We start from the raw sequence: 6,000 nt of genomic DNA on the forward strand, positions 1-6,000 counted from the left end.
CATGAAAGTGAAAAGTGAAAGTAAAGTCGCTCAGTCGTGTCCGACCCTCAGCGACCCCATGGACCACAGCCTCCCAGGCTCCTCCATCCACGGGATTGTCCAGGCAGGAGTACTGGAGTGGGGTGCCATTGCCTTCTCCGATAAAGCATGAAAAATTCTCAACCTGAATGAGTGCCTTTCAACTGCTGAAAATATTCCCTTTGTGAGAGATCAACAAGGGGAGGCCTAGGTTCTGAGATTCCCATTAGCATGTGCTTCAGTCTTGGGATCTTAGAGAAGTAGGGGAAATTAATGATGAATTTACATATATATGCAACTTCAGACATTTAGAACAGCATTAAGAAATTGCCCTTATGAATAGAATTACCTTAGTGGTCCAGAATTCCACAGGAAGTTTGGGGAAAAGAAGGAGAAAAGTATGAGAGACCCTTCTCTATATTGGTAGGAAGGACTCACTCTTAAGTGTAGTCTTAGGATACAGAACATGGAAATTATATAAGAAGTGAATTTTGTATAAAACTGATATTTTTCAGGATTCAGATCACTGCTAACATTTATCCCACTACACCTCACGTTCCCTGGTTCAGGTGCTTCTGTGATACTGCAAGTGTGATGTTCCTGCTTTTTTACTTTGATAAGGATTTTTGAAAGACTTGGTGACGTGTATAAACTACCAAAATTAATGTAGCAAAGTGTGCCTTCTTAGTTCCATTTGCTTTAGAAAATGAACACTCACCTGTGTTTAGTAAGGTTCTTGCAATTTTGGGAATGGAGGTTTTCATCACTCAAGCCCAGGTCTGATCATTTCCATTAGTAATATACTCTGCACTCATTTTCCAGACAGAATTCTTATCACTTCTTTCTATTTCCTACAATATGTACAAAAATGTTATTATTTATGTATGTTTAACTGTTAAATCTAAAAATTCAACAAAAATGATAGAGATTTTCAAAGGAATAAAAGATTCAGAACCAAGAGTTCTAATTTATGTCATTATGTGTTTTTGCACCCTAATGTATTTAAAAAATACAGAATATTGCCACAAATAAATTATAAGATTTAAGCACCGAAATCTATTCCTGATTTTATAAACATGAATAATTTGTCTCCCAACTGGTGTATGTTTGTGTGCGTGAAAATGTTAACAGTATATGACATTTTTTCTGTTTTTTATATTTTTGCCAGTTACCTCAACTGGTAAAATATCCATTAGAGTGGTCTCTGCGTTCAGTTCAGTTCAGTCGCTCAGTCAGGTCTCTGTGTTGACTTAATTCTTCTTACATAAAATCGAGCTCAGACCCATTGAAGTCAATCCCAAGCTCTACCATTTTCTGAATATTTGATCAAATGTTCCAAACAATTTTGAACAGCAATATTTTTTGTCTAAAATTATTTATGTGGCTCATTCAAGATTAAAAGTTAAAAAACTGTTAGAAAGTTACATAGTTCAGAAATAGTCAAAAGGATTGTTTTCTCTGCTTACTAATCTAGTAAACCTGTAAAATCTGTAAAGTGCATAAAGTTCAGTAATAACTATGAATTTGTACCTGGCTCTTTGCAGTTCAGTTCAGTCGCTCAGTTGTGTCCGACTCTTTGCAACCCCATGGACTGCAGGACATCTGACAATCACCAACTCCCAGAGCTTACTCAGCCTCGTATCCACTGAGTCCGTGACACTATCCAACCATCTCAACCTTTGTCGTCCCCTTCTCCCGCCCTCAATCTTTCCCAGCATCAGGGTCTTTTCCAGTGAGTCAGTTCTTTGCATCAGGTGGCCAAAGTATTGGAGTTTCGGCTTCAGCATCAGTCCTTCCAATGGATATTCAGGACTGATTTCCTTTAGGATGGACTGGTTCGATCTTCTTGCAGTTCAAGAGACGCTCAAGAGTCTTCTCCAACACCACAGTTAAAAAGCATCAATTCTTTGGTGCTCAGCTTTCTTTATAGTCCAGTTCTCACATCCATACATGACTAGTGGAAAAACCATAGCTTTGACTAGATGGAATTCTGTCAGCAAAGTAATGTCTCTGCTTTTTAATACGCTGTCTAGGTTGGTCATAGTTTTTCTTTCAAGGACCAAGCGTCTTTTAATTTCATGGCTGCAGTCACCATCTGCAGTGATTTTGGAGCCCAAAACAATAAAGTCTCTCACTGTTTCCACTGTTCCCCCATCTATTTGCCATGAAGTGATGGGACTGGATGCCATGGCTATTTGCCATGGCTCTTTTACCTCTGTGCTATTCACAATGGCCATTTATCAACCAGACATTTAGTGAAAACTAAGCTTGTTCAAGATGGAAAACTGTGGCCCCACCCTAGAACTCTTGAATCACAATGTGCTTTTTAAAAATATTCCTGCTTTGATTGATATTTATCCTGAGGAACACAAGGAAAACCCTTAAAAGTAAATATGCCTCTGTTGATCACATTAATAATTTTTCTCCCAGATGCATGAATGAATGAATCATAGTCGTTCAGTCACGTCCCACTCTTTCTGACCCTGTGGACTATAGCCTGCCAGGTTGCTGTCTCCATAAGATTCCCCAGGCAAGAATACCGGAGTGGGTTGCCATTCTCTTCTCCAGGGGATCTTCCCAACCTAGGGATTGAATCCAGGTCACCCGCATTGCAGACATGTTCTTTACCATCTGAGCCACCAGGGAAGCACAAGTGGCTTTGTGGATCATCTGTCATCCTGTTTTCTTCAGGTTAGAAATGTGGTAGAGCATATTACTATGTAAAAAAGTATATTATTGTATAACATCAGACACTCTTCTCATTGAAAAACTAGTTCTCTGTACATGCTGTTTTCATCCTGGATCACATTAGGAAGTCTTCCCACAGTCACATGGCATATGTCCTTTGTATTTCAGGGACGGCTGACATTCCAGGATGTGGCCATAGACTTCACTCAAGAGTGAGACAGTCAGTTCCTAGGCAGGTTGATAAGAAGTCCGGGGGTCCCCAAGGAGAGAGGGGTCTGGAATTCTCAAGGAGGAGGAAAGGACAAACTTTTGTGTCTGCATTCCTTCAGTTCATTTCAGTCGCTCAGTCGTGTCCGACTCTTTGCGACCCCATGAATTGCAGCACGCCAGGCCTCCCTGTCCATCACCAACTCCCGGAGTTCACTCAAACTCACGTCCATCGAGTCGGTGATGCCATCCAGCCATCTCATCCTCGGTCGTCCCCTTCTCCTCCTGCCCCCAATCCCTCCCAGCATCAGAGTCTTTTCCAATGAGTCAACTCTTCGCATGAGGTGGCCAAAGTACTGGAGTTTCAGCTTTAGCATCATTCCTTCCAAGGAAATCCCAGGGCTGATCTCCTTCAGAATGGACTGGTTGGATCTCCTTGCAGTCCTTATGCTGCACAATTATGTATTTATTTACTATGGTTAACTTTTCTTTTCTATTGAAGTAGAGTTGATTTCTGTTGTGTTTATTTTAGGTTGACAGGAACTTGGTTCAGTTATACACAGAGGTACATCTGTTCTACTCTTTCTCGGGGTCTTTTCCCATACAGGTTCTTTGAGAGTGTTCAGTAGACTTCCCCGTGCTATTCAGTAGGTCCATTTCAGTTATCTATATGACAGTAAGTAGTGTGTATCTGTAAGCCCCAATCTCTTATTGTTTCCCTTCCCCAAACTTAAAAAAAAATCGTAAACTCGTGTTTCTACGTCTGTGAGTCTGTCTCAATTTATGAATTAGTTCACGTGAGGAATTTATAGATTCTCCCTGTATGTCATCCTTTGCTTTCCCTCTCTGACTGGCTTCACTCAGTATGATAAATCTCTCGGCCCATCCATGCTCCTAAAAACGACTTTTTTTTCATTCGTTTCGATGGCTGAGTGTACTGCCGTGTTTTGATGGACAGTTTCCTCGTTATTTCTCTATTGATGGACGCTTTGGTTTATGCTCTGTCTTGGATATTGTCAATAATGCTGCCCTGAAAATAGGGGTGCAACCATGATTTTCAGTTTTGACTTTCTACCGATCTAAGACCAGGAGTGGGCTTGCTGGACCATGCGGTCAGTCTATGTTTACTGTTCTAAGGAATCTCCATACCGTTTTCTTCTGTGGCTGCACCCACCCATTTCCATCCGCGCCCACAGTGTAGGAGGATTCCCTGTTCTCCTTGCCCTCTGTAGCATTTCATCCTTGTAGATCTTTTGGAGGATGGCTCTTCTGAGGGGTGTCAGTGCTACCTGGTTGCAGTTTGATTGGCATTTCTGTAAGAGTGGTCCTGAGCATCTTTTTATGTGCTTTATGGACATCTGGGTGCCTTCTTTGGAGAAATGTCCATTTAGATTTTTGCCAGTTTTTCTACTGGGTTGATTGTTTTTTTGATCATGAGCTGTGGGGGGCTTCCCTTGTGGCTCAGCTGGTAAAGAATCTGCCTGCAATGCAGGAGACCTGGGTTCGATCCCTGGGTTGGGAAGATCCCCTGGAGAAGGGAAAGGCTACCCACTCCAGTATTCTGGCCTGGAGAATTCCACAGGCTGTACAGTCCATGGGTCACAGAGAGTCGGACAAAACTGAGCAACTTTCACTTTCACTGTGTGAGCACTTTGCATCTTTGGTGATGAATTCCTTGTTTTTCACTTCGGTTGCAAACATTTATTTTCCCGTTCTGAGGGTTGTGTTTTTCTTTCCTTCAGGGTTGCCCTTCCTGTGCAAAATCTTTTCAGGTTAATGAAGTGCCTTTTAAAAGTTTTATTTTGAATAATTCTGAGCATATATATATATATAAAATCTTGCTGTGGTTTATGTAAAGTGTGTGCTGCCTGTATTTTCCTCTAGAGGTTTAGAGTAATTGTCCTTCCAGCTAACTCTAATTGATTTGGAGTTTGTCTGTAAGCGGTTAGCCAGAGATGTAAATTTTTTCACTTTCCCCTTGTTTAAGGAACCTCCACCCCGTCCGGTATCCTGGCTGTTAACAACTTACATTCCCAGCATCAGCGTAGGAGGGCTCTCTTTTCTCCACAATCTCTCCAGCCTTTATTTTTTCTAAGACTTTTTGACAGAGTCCATTCTGACCAGTATGAGCCCATGCCTCATTGTAGTTTTGATTTACATTTCTATAACATTTCACGATGTTGAAAGCTTCTCATGAGATATTTTTAATAACAGTGTGAGTAAAACGAGCTTCGGAGATCGGCCTCTTGATCTTTTGCCCTGTTGTGAAAAATTTCCCGGACGCACCTAGGACATTTCTTGAGGCAGGTGTTTCTTCCTTAGAGCCTCTCTTGCTTGCCAAGTCGCTTCAGTCGTGTCCGACTCTGTGCGACCCCAGAGACGGCAGCCCAGCAGGCTCCCCCGTCCCTGGGATTCTCCAGGCAAGAACACTGAAGTGGGTTGCCATTTCCTTCTTCAATGCATGAAAGTGAAAAGTCAAAGTGAAGTCGCTCAGTCGTGTCCGACTCTCAGCGACCTCATGGACTGCAGCCTACCAGGCTCCTCCGTCCATGGGGTTTTCCAGGCAAGAGGACTGGAGTGGGGTGCCATTGCCTTCTCCGTAGAGCCCCTCAGTCCTGGGGAATAGGAAGTGCCGTCAGCCCAGGATTTTCCGTTGTTGTACCAAAAGCGGCCACAAGGCGGCAGCATTTCCTTGTGCTTCACAATTATTTATTTCCGTTAATTTATTTACTGCTGTTAATTTTTATTTTCTATTGAAGTAGAGTTGATTTCTGCTATGTTTGTCTTAGGCTGACAGGAACTTGATTCAGTTATACATAGAGGTACATCTATTCTGTTCTTTTCCGGAGTATTTTCTCATATAGGTTCCTTCAGTGTGTTTTGTACTTTCTTGTGCTATTCAGTAGGTTCATTTGGATGATCTGACAGTAAGTAGTGTGTATCTGTTAATCCCAGTCTTTTATTGTCTCCCTTCCCCAACCTTTAAAAAAAAACCATAAACTTGTATTTCTACGTCTGTGAGTCTGTTTCTGCTTATGAATTCGTTCATTTGAGGAATTTATCGATTCCCCTCGTGTGTAAGAGTTT

This window comes from Bos indicus, unplaced genomic scaffold (genome assembly GCF_029378745.1).
Source record: "Bos indicus isolate NIAB-ARS_2022 breed Sahiwal x Tharparkar unplaced genomic scaffold, NIAB-ARS_B.indTharparkar_mat_pri_1.0 scaffold_62, whole genome shotgun sequence".
Classification (NCBI taxonomy): domain Eukaryota; kingdom Metazoa; phylum Chordata; class Mammalia; order Artiodactyla; family Bovidae; genus Bos; species Bos indicus.